Source organism: Engystomops pustulosus, chromosome 2 (assembly GCF_040894005.1).
Source record: "Engystomops pustulosus chromosome 2, aEngPut4.maternal, whole genome shotgun sequence".
Classification (NCBI taxonomy): domain Eukaryota; kingdom Metazoa; phylum Chordata; class Amphibia; order Anura; family Leptodactylidae; genus Engystomops; species Engystomops pustulosus.
This window is the reverse complement of record NC_092412.1, coordinates 110,927,846-110,949,533: the sequence shown is the minus strand read 5'-3', so window position 1 is coordinate 110,949,533 and position 21,688 is coordinate 110,927,846.

The window sequence follows — 21,688 nt, the reverse complement described above, 5'->3', positions numbered from 1 at the left end:
AGCAGCACCCAGGTGTGTGTCACCCAGCACCCAGTGACCTCCTCAGCAGGGGCTTCTCCTGGAGGGAATCCCCCAGTGCTGGTCTCCTGCTGCACCCCTGTAATTCTGCACAGTATCCCCCTCAGATACTGTGCAGAATTACATGGGGGACACTTGACAGTACTATCTGCAACATTCTGTAACGTTCTCTTCTGTCTTGCTGTGAGCTCAGGATTCTGCAGAATGTTTTGTAAATAGAAGGTGATGAACTGTAAATAGAGTCTGCAGCTCCTGTCTGCAGAGTATCTCATGTCTGTATTATCTGTACTAGTGTCTGCAGTGTATGTAATGTCTGTATTATATATACTAGTGTCTGCAGTGTCTGGATGAGCTTTGCTGCTAGAAATGAGCTGTTCTGCAAAGGGGCTCAGTGCTTTCTTCTCAGTTAACGCCACCTTCGGGCTGGAGTGTTTTTGTGCCCGTTTTTGCGCCTAAATGAAAAGTCGCAAGTGATGAATATCATTAGGCGCAGCAAAACATCTGGATTGCTAGGATAAATGAGGGAAAGCTGGTTATTTTAGCTGCGCAGCTAGTTTGGCGTTTAGTCGCAAAAATGAATGAATGAAAAGGCGCAAAAACAACAGAAAAAAAACGATTGATACATGTGGCCCAAAGTGTGTTCTTAGATAGTTCTGCATAGAGAAGGGTTAAAAACATGAACATTAGTTGATATTATCCCTCCTCAAAATGTAGTAACATATAAAGTGAATATTTCCATTATCTGTGAGGTGCAGCAGCTCCTGTGTGCAGCAAATGCTCCCTGCAGCCTGATGGCTAAGAATCTGGAGGGAGGCACACTTCAGGGGGCTGTATCTCTGGCTCTGTGACACATAGAACCTCACTTCTTTTTTCCTATGAAAGAAGAGAGTCTCCTATTTTATATGAATCTAAAATTGTGTTTCTAAGTTTTAGGAAAATGGAGATATTAACTGTTGAACTGCCGTTGGGAGTGATTTTTATATAAAAAAATGGCACCTGATATTCTCACTTTAAACCTGAATATCTCTGGATCCATAGCACCTAGAAACAAAATTCAAGATTCATTTGAAAGAAGAGATTCTCCCCTTTCTCCCAGGGGCCCTGGGCAATTGCCACCTTTGCCTACCCATAGCGCCGGCCCTGACTGTAAGGCCGTTATGCTGTACAATAATGACACATATCATATGTGGGCAGCCAGCATCCTGCAGGTGTGGTTTCCTATAGATACTCTAGGTGTGTCAATAAGAACTACTTGCACTTTATACCTATTGCCAATTCATTTTATGGATACACTGCAAGATGACATCCATGTTTTTCTCCTCTATAAAAAGAGGAACTAGAGATATGTTATAAAGTTTACAGGTGTTTATCACTCTGATACAGTAGAGTTTTTTCTTATTTACATCCTACAAAAACTCAGGTGTAAAAATGTTTGCTGAACCAAGTACCTGGTGAATTTTGTAAGATATCAGCTCAGTGTCTGAACAAAAGTATTTTTAATGCTTCTAAAAGGTTACTCTCATGTAACCTATGGCATATCACTATCCACTGTGTGGAAGACTGCAGTTCCCTGGACTAATGTCAATGTGCATAAAATATTTAGATGGGTGTGCTAAATTACAGCTGTGGTCCTTCAACTAGAGGGACAGTTGGAGTCCCAGAGGTCTAAGCCTCTGATGTTCCTGCTTTTAATTTAAAGGGACACTGTCAACAGTTTTTTTTTTATCTCATTAAACTCCTAGCCCCTTTAGGTAGGGTATAAAATATCCATATTGGAATTCCCTAGACTATTATGTGAAATTTCCCCCGTTTACCTATAAAATCACATGAACATTTTGCTTGTTATGAGTCAAGTTTAGATATAAATATAAGACGACTCTTCCAGATCACAACGCAAACTCCCTATATTATAATCCACTACTGCCAGGGGGTGCTAGCAGTTTAATGGATTAAAATTTAGTGTCCAGTTAAGAAGTTACTGGATAGGAGATACATGTGTGATTGGTAGGTGATGCATTCTTGGGATCAGTGGGGTTCTATAGGTCAGAAGCTTAAAGGGGTTGTTCACTTTCAGCAAATATTTGATATGGTTTGTGTAAGGAAAAGTTATCCAATTTTGCAATAAACTTTCAATTCCTCACGGTTTTCTAGATCTCTGCTTGCTGTCCTGTTATAGAAAGCTTCTATTTTTACTTTCAGTGGATACAAATATGTCGATGTGATGGACAGGCAGGTGCACAAGCCATTATTATCACACGCAGGCCTGGCGCCAGCACCCGCCCTACCCGGGCAAGTGCCGGGGCCCCGGGGAGCTGGAGGGGCCCACTCGGGGAAAGGGGGGGGGGGTTGTACAGTGTAATCGTCGGACCACTCCTAAAGCTGTCAGATGCATTCATGAGGGGGCGGGGTTGGGGCGTGATTAGGGGCGGTGACTGCCACAACCCTATGGAGCATGGGGCCACTTTGCGAGCGGTCCGAGGATTACATTGTACCCCGCCGCAGTGTTATATAGTGTTACCGGAGGTTTCCGGAGGTTTGTTCAAGCAGTAGGAGCTGCTTACTTTAGTAAGCAGCTCCTAGTGCCGAAATTTTGGGTGACAGGTCCTCTTTAAGACACTGGTACAAATGATCCCCTATGGACCCCTCTATGGGCAGAGGCAGAATCCAAAACTCACCTGCCCTGGTTCCCCCAAAGCTGCGCTCCGCATGGTATATGATGGCTCTGAAGCCGACGCACATGATGATGTCATCGGATCATGTGTGCCGGCTTCAGAGCTGGCGCGTAAAGCGGGCGCATGATGAAGGAAGAAGGAAGTTGGTCCTGCGCTGCTTCCAGGGAACAAGGAAAGGTGGGTTTGTTTTCTTTTCCAGGGGGGGGGGACAGTGTAGCTCGAGGGGGGGATACAGTGTGTCTACAGGGAGAGAGGGGACAGTGTAGCTCGAGAGGGGGATACAGTGTGTCTACAGGGAGAGGGGGGGCAGTGTAGCTGGAGGGGGGATACAGTGTGTCTACAGGGGGAGAGGGGCAGTGTAGCTGGAGGGGGGAATACAGTGTGTCTACAGGGGGAGGGGGGGCAGTGTGGCTACGCGTGGTAGGGGTGGCAGTGTGGCTATTGGTGGGCGGCCCATGAAGGGGCCCACTGAGGCTCTATCACCCAGGGGCCCACTAAAACCTGGAGCCGGCTCTGATCACACGGCTCCTAATACTCTCTGTGATAATACCGGTTCGTGCACATGCATGTCCATCACATCACATTGACAGATTTCTATCCAATGGAAGTAAACAAAGAAGCTTTCTATAGCAGGACAGCAAGCAGAGATCTAGAAAACTTTAAAGAATTTATACAGAAAGTATATTGGAAAATTGGATAACTTTTCCTTACAACAAACCATATGAAATAATTGTGGACAATTGTGGAAAGTGGACAACCCTTTTAATAATGGATGTGGACAGGTTTTAAATGTTTGCAAAGGCTGTGGTTTGCGAATGACAAGTGAAGCTGTACTCCTGCACCTTTCTGTAGCTGTTAAAGATTTGCCTTCTAAAACAGTTATAATAAAATATTAACTTACAATAATCTTGGGGCATAACAGATTTATAAAGGATGGCTGATTCCTAATTTGTGAGTTGGCACAACTGGCATTTACTATGTATGTCGGCTATTTAGATTTCTATCTACTTCCGCTAAGGAACTTCCCTTTGCATTGCAGTATAGCTTCCTCATTTAGTTGCTTCCTGCACGTACAGCTACAGTCAATGTACTTTTATATGATCACTTCTTCTTTTAGCAAGAAGTTGTTGAATTCATGTTAAATCTTAAGACTCTTCTTGATATATTTTAGTTAGTTTGGTGTTTTTTTAATTTTTCTTCATTGCCTGTGTTTCCAAAACCTTGCAGTGACATAAGCGTTGTTATTGGGTACAACTTAAATCTTCTTGGTGTATATCAAAACATCAGTGGTGTAACTTGAAGGAGCTGGGCCTCATTGCAAAATTTGCACCATAACCTCAACTATATTGTACCATTTATAATACCGTATTTTCCGGGCCATTAGGCGCACCGGAAAATAAGGCGCATTAGTCCGATGCGCCTTATATATGTAATAATTCCATATATAAGGCGCATCGGACTATAAGGCGCAGGGTCGGGGGCGTGGTGGAGGTCCGGGGGCGGAGCGGAGACCCGACGAGACACGACGCGGAACGCGGGGAAGGTGAGGGGGAGGTGGAGGATGGCAGCGGACCATACTTACATAGGTCCCCGCTACCGGAGACAGCAGATCTCCAGCGGGAACTGCAGACCGACGCGGCAGAAGTTGTTCATGCCGCGTGGTCTGCAGTTCCCGCTGGAGATCTGCTGTCTCCGGTAGCGGGGACCTATGTAAGTAGGTCCGCTGCCCTCCTATAGGGCGCACCGGACTATAAGGCGCACTTTGGATTTCCAAGGAAATCCAAGGCGCTTATGTGCGCCTTATAGTCCGGAAAATACGGTACTAGTCTCCTGACACTGGCCACAACGTCTGCACCTCCTTAAAGGAAATCAACCTCTGCTATACAGTGGTTTTGAGCAGCTATCACTTACATACTGCTGTCGTGCTGCTGGAGATTCTGTAAACCTGAATCCTGGAAACAGTGTGTTTGTGCTGAAAAAGACTTCTAATGGCATTGTACACGGCAGCCCTGGAGTGCCCGAAGGAGGTGGAGAACAGCTCAGGCACCCAATATGTGCATAATTATACACGTCTCCCATGTGCATAAAAAAAGAAAAGGAATGTGGCACTCACCCATAAAAAATGTCTTCTTTATTTTGTTTTAGGATAAGATACATCCAACATGTTTGCCAAAGCGGGGTAGAGGTGGGAGCAGGGGTTTGAACGAAGGTGACAACCGTTTCGCGTCATCCGGCGCTTTCTCTAGCCTCCCACAAATATTCCATGCCATGTACTGGGAAGCGGGAACAAAATTCCAAATGCAGTGAAATTCCAAAAACATACTGGTAGGTTGTTAAGATTGTGGATCCCATAGGGACCGATTCGTCATGCTTTGTGCAGAGTTGCGTAATCTGTGTGCGCTATATAAATAAAGAATTATTATTATTCAATTGGCAAAAAAAACACATTTGCGCCATTTTCTTGTGGGCTTCTTGTGGCCTCTCATTGTTTCGTGGATCTCTGCTTGCTGTCCTTGAACAGCTGTGATTACTCTATGTGATATAACAATCCATGTACCCGAGTGACATCACAAGTCCAATTTGTTGTAGATAGTTATCAATTAAGGTTTCTATATAGTTGTAATGGGTTATATAATTCATTTTTACTATGTATGCTATGTATGTAAATACACCATTAATAAAACATTGCTTTCCATTTCTGCCAATATAATGGAATGTCTCTTGTGTTATTTATGTATTTAATTAATAGTTTTAATAATATTTTAGTAACATGGTTTTTAACTGAAGCTTGTGCTGTTACCCTCTATTGTAAGAGGGGCCTTAATAACAAGTAGTGACACTCCTAGATATTTAAGTGTAAGTTGGAGGATTCCATGCTATAAGGCCTTTTCTTTTTTTCATTTTTATATAGATTCACTTTAGCTTCAGCCCCCATGTCCCTATGCATTGATCCTTAGGCCAAGGGCTATAGTTAAGATCTTTGTGAGGTATACTACATACTATGCTTTATTATATGGTAACCCATGCCGCCAGCCCTTTTTACTCATTTTGACCAGTTTTTAATAATATTTGACTCCAGAAAAAAATTGTCACATATACATGTAACATTAATTCTACATTTCATCATTCATCCTGAGGGCTTGACAAATGACTATGTCACTGAGGATAATAAAGGTAAGTCTCCAAGGGATGGCATGTTTTATGGCAAGTAAATAAGTGGTGATTTTAGACATGCATTATTTAATGAATCCACATATAAAAATTTATTAATTTACCAACCAAATAACAGCCAAAGATTTCTTCATTTTTAATGTAAGACATGATGTCATTGGATAGAATATACTATAACATGCTATATGATAGATAAGGGAGGACTTAGTATACAGACTTATGCCCCTTGCACACAAATGTATGCTTGCCTGTGCTGTAGCCCGAGCAAGAGTACAGCTGGGTGCAGGAGGGAGGAGGAGTGAGTGCTCCTCAGCCCTACCTTCTCCATTGAAAGCTGAGCACCTGCCCAGTAAAATCGGCAAAACATGCAACATGTCCTGTATTTTGTGGCGCACCTGCCCAGCTCTGTCATGGTGTGGTGAGACGTCGTGTGCTTGCCATAGATGTCAATGGGTGCTGTGATGCGACTCCAAATTGTGCGCCATATCGCCAGCCCCTATATATTCATCTACATGATGCCTTATTCTGTGCCATAAGGCCTTTTTCGCACTTGCGTTGCAGATCACGTCAGAGTCTGATCAGGGTATGATCGGGGTTTGGTCAGTGAAAAACTGACATTTTACATCAGAGTTCAGTCAGTTTTCAGTAAGAGTTTGTTCAGTGTCTCAGTTTTTCACGCAAGTTCTTTTGGTCTTTTCAATGCATTTTCAATGCGTTTTTCATGCACACTATAATAAGAGTGAAAAGGACTCAGGACTGAGCTAAATCTTTTCTATGGCAATTAATCAGTGAAAAACACATTGCACTTGCATGTGTCTCAGAGTGCAATGTGTCTCCATAGACTTGTATGGTGCGTTTTTCACGTGCGTGACTTGCAAAAGTAGAGATTTAAATGTGTGTTAAAAAAACGCGTTGCCTTGAAAAGACTGAGGTGCTTAGTGTGCAACATTACCTGGATATTCCCCTCAAAGATGGGTGGTTATTGTTTTGATGAAATTAATTGGTTCTGATGTATCTGTTAATCTTTGTAATCTTCTGGATCCTAGTGAATAAGCTGAAGCTTAGCCGATCTCTCAGATAGGTGATGTCTGTTTAATGAATATAACATTATATTGTTTTTTGGCTATCAATTTTTGATGGCATGCAATAAATGTCTGTCAGTATTTCTCCACAACCCACCACAGTTCTACTTCAGATATTTCTGTGGGGTATAGTCTGCATAGTCGTATTACTACAAAATCTATGAAACAGCCAAAACGGCTTCTTTGAAAATCCTTTTATTACCATCTCTATAATTCTCTTATTTGTCTCATAGTTATGGCTGTTAGCAGGGCAGGCAAACTTCTAACTCCAACTGTGACTCTGCAATTTCTCTACGACTCCAAGTCCACCAACATGGTCACTGACTTTGAATCCAACTCCACACCCCTGTTTTTCTGGTCACTCTAGCAGTCACTCTAAGGCAGCGTTTCTCAACCTGTGGGTCGCGACCCCAGAGGGGGTCGAACGATCAAAACACAGGGGTCGCAATCCGATTACGTTTTTGCCGCGATTCGTGGCAAAAACGGAGTATAACGTGTGATAACTCACTGCTTGAGGACCTTCCTGCTGTATACAGGGGAAGCTTGAGGACCTGTGTTGATGTCATCATCACATGACCCTCTGGCTCCTCCTCTATACAGACTCCCGCGGAACAGACTGCTCTGCTCACAGTGAGTAGAACCTGAAGCAGCAGGAGGAGAATTACTAGAACTGGGGGCAGGAGAAGGGGCAAAACTGGAGACTAGAGACAGGAGGGGGGGACACACCAAAACTGGGGGCAGGAGAAGGGGCAAAACTGGAGGCAGCAGGGGGGGACACACCAAAACTGGGGGCAGGAGGGGAAGCACTAGAACTGGAGACAGGAGAAGGGGCAAAACTGGAGGCAGCAGGGGGGGACACCAAAACTGGAGGCAGGAGGGGAAGCACTAGGACTGGGGGCAGGAGAAGGGGCAAAACTGGAGGCAGCAGGGGGGGGGGCACGAGGGGAAGCACTAGAACTGGGGGCAGGAGAAGGGGCAAAACTGGCGGCAGCAGGGGAGGGGGACACCAAAACTAGGGGCAGGAGGGAAAGCACTAGAACTGGGGGCAGGAGAAGGGGCAAAACTGGAGACAGGAGGGGGGGGGGCTAGAATTGGGGGCACGAGGGGGAGCACTACAACTGGGGCAGCAAATGGAGGAACCAAAACTGGGGGAGGGGGGATAGTATTATAGTAGTTAAATTCTTGTACATAGGGGGCAGTATTATAGTATTTAAATTCTTGTACATAGGGGGCAGTATTATAGTAGTTATATTCTTGTACATAGGGGGCAGTATTATAGTAGTTATATTCTTGTACATAGGGGGCAGTATTATAGTAGTTATATTCTTGTACATAGGGGGCAGTATTATAGTAGTTATATTCTTGTACATAGGGGGCAGTATTATAGAAGTTATATTCTTGTACATAGGGGGCAGTATTATAGTAGTTATATTCTTGTACATAAGGGGCAGTATTATAGTAGTTATATTCTTGTACATATGGGGCAGTATTATATTAGTTATATTCTTGTACATAGGGGGCAGTATTATAGTAGTTATATCCCTGTACATAGGGGGCAGTATTATAGTAGTTATATCCCTGTACATAGGGGCAGTATTATAGTAGTTATATTCTTGTACATAGGGGGCAGTATTATAGTAGTTATATTCTTGTACATAGGGGGCAGTATTATAGTAGTTATATTCTTGTACATAGGGGGCAGTATTATAGTAGTTATATCCCTGTACATAGGGGCAGTATTATAGTAGTTATATTCTTGTACATAGGGGGCAGTATTATAGTAGTTATATTCTTGTACATCCGGACAGACGGATATCCAAGAAGGCAATGGTGGACTCCTGAAAATCATAAGTAAATTTCAAATTGAATTAATTATTGTTAAGGTACGCCACAAAGTCGGTGACTGTTTCCCGGTGTCCGGACCACACCAGGAGACAGTCATCGATGTAACGCCCAAACCATTGGATGTCTGACAAGAAGGGGTTGGATTTGTGGTGTAGGACATGGTGTTTTTGTCAAAAAGCTGTAGATGCACTCCTTCTTGTAAGAGGTTTGTCAACATTTGAGCAGGGGCGTAACTACAGTGGTAGCAGCCATAGCAACCGCTATGGGGCCCACAGTGTCAGGGGGCCCCAGCATCTGACCTGACACACTAAAGAATGGAGGATGTGCATCATCATATCCATATTGTGCTGCACTTTGTACATCATAATATGTATATAACCTATATGTGATATATATATATATATATGCTGCATCTGTGATGTGTATATGTTGTATGTGTATATGGTGTATGGACTCTGCATATACTGTATGCGTGTATATATGCTGTGTGTTTGTAAATGTCAATGTATGTGTGTGTATATGCTCTATATGAGCATATGTGCATAAGTGTACAAATGTGTGATTGTAACATGCATGTGTGAGTATACAAATATGTATAATTTTCGATTGGGAAGGGGGGCCCCATGCCGAAGCCTGCTATGGGGTCCTGCCACTCCTAGTTACGCCACTGCATTTGAGTGACAGATGGTGTTGGATCTTTGGGTAATTTTTTATATGTCACTTCATCATCCAGTAAAAGTAAAACGGATCTGCGATATAATTCTTTGTCTAAGATAACTATGGTGCCCCCCTTATTAGAGGGTCGTACCACTATAAATGGGTTATCTTTGATTTCCTTTATGGCCAGTTGTTCCCCTCTGGTAAGATTGTGATCTGTTGATTGAGCGGTAGTGGTATGTAGTAGAGTAAGTGCAAAGTACTATGCAAAAGAGCCCAAAGGATAGCAGACACACAGCCGCGATCACACTATCTCAAAGATAAGGTTCCCAATATCTCCGACCAACAAAATAAAATTTATTTTAGTACCAGATTTAGTAATCAATATGAACAAATCATCTCCATTATCAAAAAATACTTACCCATCTTGTACCATAACAACCTTTTGAAACACATTCTAGACAATGGCATTAATTTTGTCCCCACCAGAGCTGTTACACTGGGCAATTTACTTTCACCCCATTTTTTTATTTCTAAAGAACTACAAACTCCCTGGCTCACCCATAAAGGCAGCTTTTGCTGCGGTGGTACCAGATGTAATATCTGTAAACTTATGCCCAAAACTCATACCTTTAAATCTTACAGTAACGGCAAAAGTTTCTCTATCTACAGTTACATTAATTGTGAAACTAGTTGGGTCATTTATGTTATTGAATGTACCCAATGCTGTCTCCAATATGTAGGATGCACAGCCCGGAAACTTAAAGACCGCATCTCAAAACATATTACAGGAGCCAACCCGAGAACACTGGCTAGCACCCGGAGTATCACAGGCGCTTCCAAACACTTTTGCGACTCACATGGGGGGAACATACAGTACATGCGGGTCACGGGAATAGATAGAGTTTTTCCCAACAAAAGAGGTGGAGATAGAAACAAACAGCTGTATCTCAGAGAGGCGAAGTGGATTCTTACCCTAGGCACACGTCATCCTCAGGGTTTAAATTATAGAAACGATCTGACATACATATATTAACATTTTTGCATCTTTACTTCTCAGGTTCTATTTCTTTATTCCATACCTTAGATTTGCATTCTCATTTCTCTTGTTTTTCCCCATTTACACCTACACAGCCATAAACGCAATCACTGTGTTGCCTAGTCTTTTTCCTGTAACTTATAGTCACATGACTTGTGGGCGTCTCCTTTCGTCACATGACTTTCGGCACATGACTTTCGTCACATGACTAGGAGGCAGAGCCTAGATGCACATACCATGCATTTAGCTCCTTCCCTATAGCAAACTTTAAGTTCGCAAACTTTTTTTTTTTTTTTCTCTCTTTTGTGGGCTCCCAATTACCTCTATTCAGCATTTAACACAATTTTTGTGCTTTACTAGCACTCTCTTGCATCGGCCAGTCACGTGATTGTGGGCGTCTCCTCTGGTCACATGATCAGGGGGCAGGGCCTGGACACATGTCTAGGGCTTTAAATGTCGGCCTGTTTATATGCTTGCTAGGTATGAGTAAGGACCGCTAAAATGTAAAGGTCCGAAACGCGTCACCCAGTCCTGTTTGTACAAACATGTTTTTATCATGTTTTGTTATTTTTCCACCATGTTATTTGTTTTTACTATTTTTTTGTTATGAATAAACTTTGAAGACTTTTTACTCAAGCTGGTGCCGAAGGACGCCTTCCTTTTTCGTCCATATTCACATTATAGTAGTTATATCCCTGTACATAGGGGCAGTATTATAGTAGTTATATTCTTGTACATAGGGGGCAGTATTATAGTAGTTATATTCTTGTACATAGGGGGAAGTATTATAGTAGTTATATTGTTGTGCATAGGGGGCAGTATTATAGTAGTTATATTGTTGTACATAGGGGGAAGTATTATAGTAGTTATATTTTTGTACATAAGGGGCAGTATTATAGTAGTTATATTCTTGTACATAAGGGGCAGTATTATAGTAGTTATATTCTTGTACATAGGGGGCAGTATTATAGTAGTTATATCCCTGTACATAGGGGGCAGTATTATAGTAGTTATATCCCTGTAAATAGGGGCAGTATTATAGTAGTTATATCCCTGTACATAGGGGCAGTATTATAGTAGTTATATTCTTGTACATAGGGGGCAGTATTATAGTAGTTATATTCTTGTACATATGGAGCAGTATTATAGTAGTTATATTCTTGTACATAGGGGGACAGTATTATAGTAGTTATATCCCTGTACATAGGGGGCAGTTTTATAGTAGTTATATCCCTGTACATAGGGGGCAGTTTTATAGTAGTTATATCCCTGTACATAGGGGCAGTATTATAGTAGTTATATTCTTGTACATAGGGGGCAGTATTATAGTAGTTATATTCTTGTACATAGGGGGCAGTATTATAGTAGTTATGTTCTTGTACATAGAGGGCAGTATTATAGTAGTTATATTGTTGTACATAGGGGGCAGTATTATAGTCGTTATAGTCTTGTACATATGGGGCAGTATTATAGTCGTTATAGTCTTGTACATAGGGAGCAGTATTATAGTCGTTATATTCCTGTACATAGGGGGCAGTATTATAGTAGTTACATTCTTGTACATAGGGGGCAGTATTATAGTAGTTATATTCTTGTACATAGGGAGCAGTATTATAGTAGTTATATTCCTGTACATATGGGGCAGTATTATAGTAGTTATATTTCTGTACATATGGGGCAGTATTATAGTCGTTATAGTCTTTTACATGGTTTGGGGTCACCGCAACATAAGGAACTGTATTGCGGGGTCACAGCATTAGAACGGTTGAGAACCACTGCTCTAAGGGTTCATTCACACGCCCGTCTGCAGGGACTTACATGCGGCCGCATATATGTCCCCATAGATGGCAATAGCGGCACAGTGGCGATACGGTGCCACACATCGTTCCGCGCCACACACTGGAAAAAGATAGAACATGCTTCATCTTTTCCCCGGTGTGAGGCTATCGAACGCTATTTTCTATGGACAGAGGAGGGGTCACCTCTTCCTCCTCTCCAGCACATGGTGGTATGCTCTAACCCCTAATTTACTCATAAAAGGATGGTTTTGGGTTGTGGCTGGAGATTCTTTTGACACTTTATTCTGTGTGCTTCTTTTCTATAACGATGGTAGGAAGAGATGACTGAAAGTGGAACTGTAGCAGAGGAAGTAGAAGACAGCTTGTTATCTCCTCTCATCACATAGCTCTGCAGAACATATGTCTCATTACTATGTGTATCCGAGTAAGGAATGTAGTAGAGTGAGAAGTAATGCCTTTCTTTATGCTGCTACTTGAATTACATTGCCTGGGGACAGAATTGAAGTTGCCCTTATTGCAGGAGTTGTTTTGGTATCAAAAAGAGAATAACATTTGTTAGTATTGATTGTTTTAGCAGTTTATGCAACCATTCAACCTGAGGTGTAGACACATACCTCGATACATACAAACAGTAAATGTAGTTAAACCTTTTTTTGGAGACATCTGTATAAATAATCAATTACAAAGAGTTTATATATTTGTATAACCATTATTTTACATGCCTAAATATTACCTTGTTATAGGCTTCAATTACATGGGTTTTAGGCCCCTCTCAAATGAATGTTTAGGGACGCCTGTGGCCCCAGCCTTTGGTACGGTGAGCACACATGTATGTACTGTACCATCGCCGGGAAAAAGATAGGGCATGCTCTATCTTTTCCCCTAAGTACAGTCGTACACCATAAATTGCTATGGAGAGGGGAGGGGTGAGCAGCGCCCATTCCTCCGCCTCTCTATCTGAACATGTGTTATGAATGGGTCCCGGCCAGGGTGAAAGAAGCCTTACTTGGTTGCTGACAGATAAACATGTACACTGCAAATACAAATATTTTGATGGTGAAATAACAACACTGCCCCCAAAACTGCAGTTATATTTGCTACAAAATATTTTAGCAGTTTGAGAAAAGGGAGGCGACCTCTGATGTATTATGTACTCTGTTGTACACCGTTTTCCCAAATATGTAACATGACACTACTATAGGTATACATTGCAACCTCTCCTTTAAAGAATGTTATGTTCCTTGAAAAATCAGGTGAATAGGTTAGATATTGGCAGTTTGCAAACAACAGACAATACAAGCTCTGTATGGGGTTTCAATAGGTCTGTATAATAAAAAAAGTTAATATTTAACATGACAGTAAAACTGCTGTAAAAAATGTAATGAAAGACTGACAGAAGACACAGAACACTGATTCATAGAATACCAGTGTCTACTGTAGCAGAAACAAACTATCTCTATTTTCACAAGCTTTATATATAGTCCTTTATGTAGGGATAGTAAAAGCAATGTTAGTAAAAGTGTAAAGTTGTCTCTCAAGCAATACTGCCACCAAGTGGCATTTGTTTCTTTTACAGATTCAAATATATCTGATTTTGCACTATAAAACCACCTATAAGAAAACTAACACTAACTACAGATGCAGTGCTGCCCACAGACAAATTGGTGGTGTATTGTTTTCTGAGGCTATACCTCTTGCAGAACAGATATTTAAGTGAAACTTTGGACATGGAAAGCACCTATGTTATAACCAGACTGTAACCCCAAATGCTGCTACCTACAGATCTCCAGCATTAGTTTTTAATGTATCCTCCTATTCATGAGACCCTTGCATCTAAAGTAAGATCTATATAGATCGCTCCTTGCACTGCTGAGCCCTGTAATATTAGGCTGGAAATTACTTATTTCTCTTCTGCCTCGGCTAGAAAACATGTTGTTAAAAATATGATCCACTTACAGGCCTGCCTAGAGCTATTATTGATATTACTATTCATTTTATAGCAACATCAAAGGGGTTGTGCACTTTCAGCAAACAATTGATATTGTTTGTGTAATGAAAAGTTATACGATTTTCCAATAAACTTTCTGTATCAATTTGTGACATTCATCAGAAAGCTTCTTTTTTTTACTTCCTGTACATGTAAAACAAAGGAGTTAAATTGTTAGCAAAATAAAATAAGTTCAATAAACAAGTCAACTTAGTGACCAAACTGTGCAAAAAGAGAACAAGCTTGGGTTTGCCCCCTTCACTTTGTTACAGCGGGAGGTTGTAGCTGAATGTAGTGATGCAACATTGTTGCATTCTGGTGGAGACATCATAAAACTATCTCTTAACAAATGTCGCCATCTACTGTTGATAAGTGGAAACTGTTCAAATTGTGTAGCCAAAATATGTTTCATTTATTACAGAAAGCTGTAGGAGACTAGCATCACCTTTTGCAGGCTTTTTCCTTGATTTTGTTCCATGCTTCCCAGCTGTTCCATATTTAGCAGAACATTATTAAAATTCTCAGTCTGCCCTACTGCCTAAGGGTTCATTCACACGCGGTATGCCCGCCGTGCACTGGAGAGGAGGAGGTGACCCCTCCTCCCTCCATAGAAAACAGTGGCGCACGGCCGCACACTCGCAGAAAGATAGAGCATAATCTATCTTTTTGCAGCGTGCGGCCCAGAACCCCGCCGTACCGCTATTGCCATCTATGGGGATGTAGATGCGGGCGCATATATGTCCCCGCAGACGGCCATGTGAATTTACCCCAAGGCGGTGAATAAACTCTATTTGCATCATCCTTTGGCGCCACTTTCTAGTAGTTTTGTGCTGCACTATGATATTGGCGCTACTGGTAGTTCATTATCTGGCTCTGTTTCTTTGGCATCACTTGACAAGGCATTTTACCCTCTATTGTTGTATATTTAACTAGGCTTTGGAGGTATTTCCATGCAGGCGCTGGCAAACAGTCCAAAATGTTAGCAACAATCCTGTAGTGGAAGTTGCAAATGAAAACCATTTTGACATTATTATTCTTCTCTCTGCTCTTCCTATAGCCAGCACCAGGCATGTTTGCAGATGCTGAGGACCCTCAAAACGACATAAAGCACCAGCTAATACCAACAAGGCTTAGACTTACAGTGGTATTAACACATATCATAGCAGTTACATCAGCTTTTTCATTCAAAATATCTCATAATTCTTTCATCTACTGATTTGCACCAAAATTGTCATTATTTGCTACTTTTTCCAACAGACTCCACTTTTCACTTTAGACAACTTACTTTTACTTCAGAACACATTTATCAGAAGTAGATAAATAAGTATGTGGTAGACATGTGGTAAAGTCTAAAATTTAGGCACAAATCTACTTCAATCCCCTCCTGGCCTAGGAAGAGCTGGATTAAGGGAGTCATTTATCTTTATTTTTCTTCCTGTTTTTTTTTTTGTCATTTTAAGACATTTTTTGGCGCATTGCAATTTTTGCACCTTTTTGGGGACATTTTGAATTGTCCGCCAGACATTTTGTTTTTTGTCAATAAGACACATTTATCTTCTATTCCAGATGTGATTAAAAAAACCCAAATGAAACCATACTTAAGGAGAACTTAGAAACTGGAAAAACAATTACTTGAGACATTTGTGCAACATTATTGCGACATTTGTAACAAATGTCTCAAAAAGAGATCTGGAAAAAAACCCATTTAACACAAAGAAAAAGTGAGCTTGATAAACTTCCAAGGAAACAGATGGAAAAAAGAGAGGTAAAAACTAGACAAAAACAAACAGACATAAGATAAATGACCCCAGCGGTATGGATCACCTCATTTAGGATGGTCTTCCTCCCAACTCGGCAGCCAATGTGGGGCCTCCTCCCACAACAATATATGTACAAAGATACCACATAGTTACACTGCCCACTGCTAGAGATATTAGAAACAATGGTATCTTTAGTTTTAGGCCCCTTCCACACTTGCGTTTTTCACGTGCGTTTTGTGCGCATGCTTTTGACGCGCAGAACTTGCATTGCACTCTGACCCATTGTAATCAATGGGCTTTTTCAGACTTGCATTTTTTTTCACGCACACATGCACGTTTTTTTTAACGCGCGTTTAAATCTCGACATGCTCTACTTTTGCAAGTCACGCGCGTGAAAAACGCACCATACAAGTCTATGGAGAGGCATCAAAAACGCATTGCATTCTGAGACACTTGCAAGTGCAATGCGTTTTTCACGCATCATTTGCCATAGAAAAGATAGAGCTCAGTCCTGAGCATTGAAATTGCATCAAAAACGTGCGTGAAAAACTGAGACACTGAACAAACTCTGACTGAAAACTGATTGAACTCTGATGCAAAATGTGCGTTTTTCACTGACCAAACCCTGATCGCACCCTGATCAAACTCTGACGTGATCTGCAACGCAAGTGTGGAAGGGGCCTTAGATTGGTTCATTAATTACTTGAACACAAGGCTTTACACACAGACCTGTATTACCAATAATTTACCAAACACGGTAACACATAATACCACTATACTATGACTATTACCTAATGAATGAATAATACTGCAATACTAAATGAAAACCTATACATACAGATCTGTATGTATCACATATATATACCACTCAAAATTGACCACACTGTGACCCCACATATATTATATATACCTCTCACACCACAACTGTCCCCACTGTGCCCCCATATATATCATATATACCCCTCACACCACAACTGCCCACACTGTGCATCTATAATCCACGACCTAATCTGTACGACCTTATGATCACTTTTTGTAAAAAACGTTTTCAGTTTAGACATTTGGATGTTATTTCCTGTTATGTTTTATTGTCACACATTGTAATAGATCAGCAGCAATTAATCAGCCTCGGGTCTTGTAAAGGCTTGTGATGGCGACGGATCGTTGCTCCCTGATGACGTCGTGGGGAGCTACAATCAATACTCGCTTGCTAGTACCGATCACGTGTCCAAATCTGTAATCGGTAATCTCATGGTAGATGTCCTTTTAAAGAAATGCATAACAGAACTGCATAAATTGACCTAGCGCCAATCACCCTTAGTTACAAAGGAGTTAATAATAAGTTGGGGTTCCTGTATGTAAGCACTGTTATCCTGGTGACATTATACTGTAATCCTGTGGTATTTCTATGGGTGGAGTGTGAAGATTTGCTTTAACCCCTTACCGACATGTGACATAATACGACGTCACATGCCGGGTGCGGGTGCATGGAGACGGCTCAAGGGCTGTGCCCTCTCCATAGCCGGTATGTCTTTGCTGCGATCCGTCACCATGACAGCCTTCCGAAGACCCAAGGCTACTTCGGGTTAACCTCTTCATTACAATGTGCTATCAGCACATTTTAATGAATGAGGAGTAAAATCCACAGTAGTATGGCAGTATATGATAGGATCGTACAGACAACCTAGGGTTAAAGTACCCTAGGGAGTCTGAAAAATAGTAAAAATAAAAACAAAAAAAAGTTTAAAAAAACCTAAAAACTCAAATCACCCCCCTTTCCCTAGAACTGATATTAATATAAATAAACAGTAAAAATCATAAACACATTAGGTATCGACGCGTCCGAAAATGCCCGATCTTTAACCCCATAACGGAAAATCGCGCCCAAAGTCGAAAACAGCACTGTTTTGCCATTTTAAAAAAAATTCTAAATTCTATAAAAAGTGATCAAAAGGTTGTACAATCCTAAAAATGATAACATTGTAAACGTCATCAATAGCCGCAAAAAAGACACCTCCCAAAGCTCCGTATACCAAAGTATAAAAAAGATATTAGCGCCAGAAGATGCCAAAATACCAAATTTTTTTTGTACAGGAGGTTTTAATTTTTTTAAATGTATGAAAACCTTATGAAACCTATACAAATTTGGTATCCCTGTAATCATACCGACCCAACAAATAAAGTAGATATGTCATTAGGGGCATACAGTGAAATCCGTAAATTCCAAGCCTACAACAATATGGCACAAACACGTTTTTTTACAAATTTCACTGCATTTGACATTTTTTTCCCACTTCCCAGTACACGACATGGAATATTAAATATCATCACTATGAAGTGCAATTTGTTACGCTGAAAATAATCCATAACACAGCTCTGTACATGGAAAAATAAAAAAGTTATAGATTTTGATGTGAAGTGAAAAATGAAAACGCAAAAACAAAAAAGGGCTGCAACGGGAAGGGGTTAAGGAACAGAAGACTTCTGGCTGTGAAAACTTCTCTCATGTCTGGGAGAAGTTGTAATGAAGTTCCCTTCCTGATGGAGAAGATCATCACCTGTTAGGTACTAGATGCTCTGATGTCTGAGTCACTGACTAACTACTGGTGTGTTAGACAGTTCTGTCAGCTTTTTCTGATCGGGTGTGTGCACTTTGTAAAGATTTGTGAATTCAGTGAGATGAAAATAGCAGCGGATCTATGGCTGTCTATTTATCTGCATATCTATATATCTTCTATCTGTCTGTCTCATATCTTTCTATAATGTATCTCATATCTATCTGTCTATCTAGAAGAAAAATAGCAGCACTCCAGTCCTGATATTAGGAGAAATTAGCTGTGTACGTTATTTCAAAATGTAGCGGCCAAGTACCTTTTTTATGCTCGAAACTTTATAACTTGCTAATTTCACCTGATATGACTGGAGTTCTGCTATTTTTCTACATATATTTCTGGATGGCTTTGTTTGCCCAGTCCTATTTCCAACTTCTTTCTTTCCTTTCTTTCCTTTCTTTCCTTTCTTTCCTTTCTTTTCTTTCTTTTCTTTCTTTCCTTTCTTTCTTTCCTTTCTTTTCCACGAATTCTCCTTAAATCTATATTGTAAGCCTATATGCTTACAATATCTTTCCTTTTGCAAGATTTCCTTTTGATTTCCCTTTGCATGTATTCTCCATGTGGTTTATAAAAATGTTACTTTAGGTCTAGTTCCTACTCTCTTATACCAAACGAAATTGCAGGAACAAAGTACATATGAACGTAAAATGTGCACTACTGACATTACAACTTTCTTCAATTGTTGTATCCATACTGTAATCAGTATCTATTACATAAATTTAGGGGTACATTGTATCTCTGTTCTTATCTGTCATAATAGGGGTAGAGCCTGGTAACCACAGGCAAATCAGATGCTCAAAATTTACTGCTACACAGTGAAGTAGAGTCTAGTAGATACGTTACTGTCAAAGTTTAAGGCGAACCTGTCACCACACTAACTCCCCCACTCCTACAAACAGTGCCTACTTCTGTAATATGTAGGTCCCCTGGAGGTGTTTTAGCATGTTGCTAGGTTATAGCATGATTGAAAAAAATCATCTTTTATTCTTTTGTAGGAAGCAGTCAGACAGTCAGGTAGCCCTGCCTCCTGCAGTCAGGTAACCCCCATCTCCTGCAGTCAGTTAACCCCATCTACTGCAGTCATTTTGCTCTGCCCACTCCATTCATCTGGTGTCCGGACCCTGCCTCCTAATTCTGATGTCAATCTGGAGATGCAGGGCTGTAGTGGGGAGAGCAAACTGACTGCAAGAGGCGTGGTTACCTGACTGCATCCTACAAAAGAATATTTTAAAGAACAATAAATTACAGCTAAAGCAGCTCCACACACCAAAGTATGAAAAGGTCATGGATGTCAGAACATTTTTTTTCAAAAGATTTTAATCTTGTTTTTAAGGTATTTAAGATAATACATAATAAATCTATATTACCTCTTCCGCCCAAACAGTCAAATTACATCCCAAGGAGTGATAAACAGCGACAATAGGGCTGTCAATGAAACCATGTTGTGAAATATTATGCTTTCTCCTCAGGGGTATGGGGTGATGAGTTCCTCTCTAAACTAAATCTGCATTACTTCCCCTAAATGCTCCTGTACAGAGGGTGGAGCAGAGGATTTCCACTGTCTAGGGATGATTATTTTAAAAGCCTGAAAGAGATGCTGAGTCATGGATTTCTTATAGTGAGATTGAGGTAGATCAAACATGAATAAGAGAACTCTTCAAGAGGAATGAGGCACAGATACCTATGTTACCTTTGCATTGTGTTAAGGATAACCAAAAGTGACCGGTGCTACCCCACAGCACCAGCAGAGATAATAAAGAGATGGGCGATATCTGTGGTAGATGTGACGATAGGTTTCTATTAACATAATAAATCCTAATCTATCTTTAGCTAATGTTGGGGAATGTCATGGTGTGGTAAGGAGTTAAACGTGTTAAAAAGTTATTTCTTTTTATATTACTTGAGTTTAACACAGAGAAGGTATTCCATAAAACAAAGAGGCTACATTTTATGTCCAAAAATGTCACATAAGTCCATGGGAAAGGAATTTATTTTTGCAAGTTAAAGTTTGCGAGTTAAAGAAGGAAGTGCACCCCACTGTATGCTGTAAACTGTGACTTCTTTCATTTCTGGATCATTAATTAATAGAACACCTGGGGAATAATATTCTTACTACATACCCATCAAAAATAACCATGAATCTGCTGACAAGTTGTCCTAGGTCTCTTTTCAACTAATGAAGCTAATACTTTTTGATTTCATTTTATTTTTTGTGAGGAGGAATTGGGTTAAATTTTTCTCGCCTGCACCAAAATGTTTTTTTACGAGCCCTGATTTGAAGTCCAACATTCATATGGGTCGAGTCAGTTCATGTTTTCAGTAGGAATGTTTTTACAAACCCAGTATCAGAGGTCAAAATCCGATGATACAAAAATATATAATGAACTACAACATTATCAGCATAGTGTAAACATATAACGAAAAGCAAAAGTTGTTTTGTTTTTGAGCAAAAGAATATAGTGATAATGATCTATTAAAACTATTTACTCTATAACACAAGCATCTTTCTTTCTTTCCCCCTTATTTCATGTTTTCGACACTTTACAGTTTTTTACAGTGGGTTGTAATGCTGCCAGTTTTAGTTGACCATTAAATTAGAAAAAGGGGAACAGTATTTCCGGCAGCTTCTGGCACAAGGAAGATAATCCTTTTTTATAGGGCAAATAATGGAGAGTAGCTAATGTGTTTTCACAAAAGATACAGATGTACAATGTACAAATAAAACATATAATATCTAATGTGTTTTCACAAAAGATACAGATGTACAATGTACAAATAAAACATATAATATATTGAAATACTGAAACAAGAATAATTCTTAAACTACATGCACATGTATACTACAAGACTTGACCCATTGCAAAAAGTCCCTTTTTTACAGCTGATTTGCATCTTCATGCCAGTTTTTAATGCCGCCATTTTGAGGACTGTATGGCCTTTTGATCACTTTTTATAAAATTTTTATATGTTGCAAAATGGCAAAAAGTGGCATTTTTTAACTTGGGGGCTACTTTCCGTTCCAAAATAACTGTTATTATATTTTGAT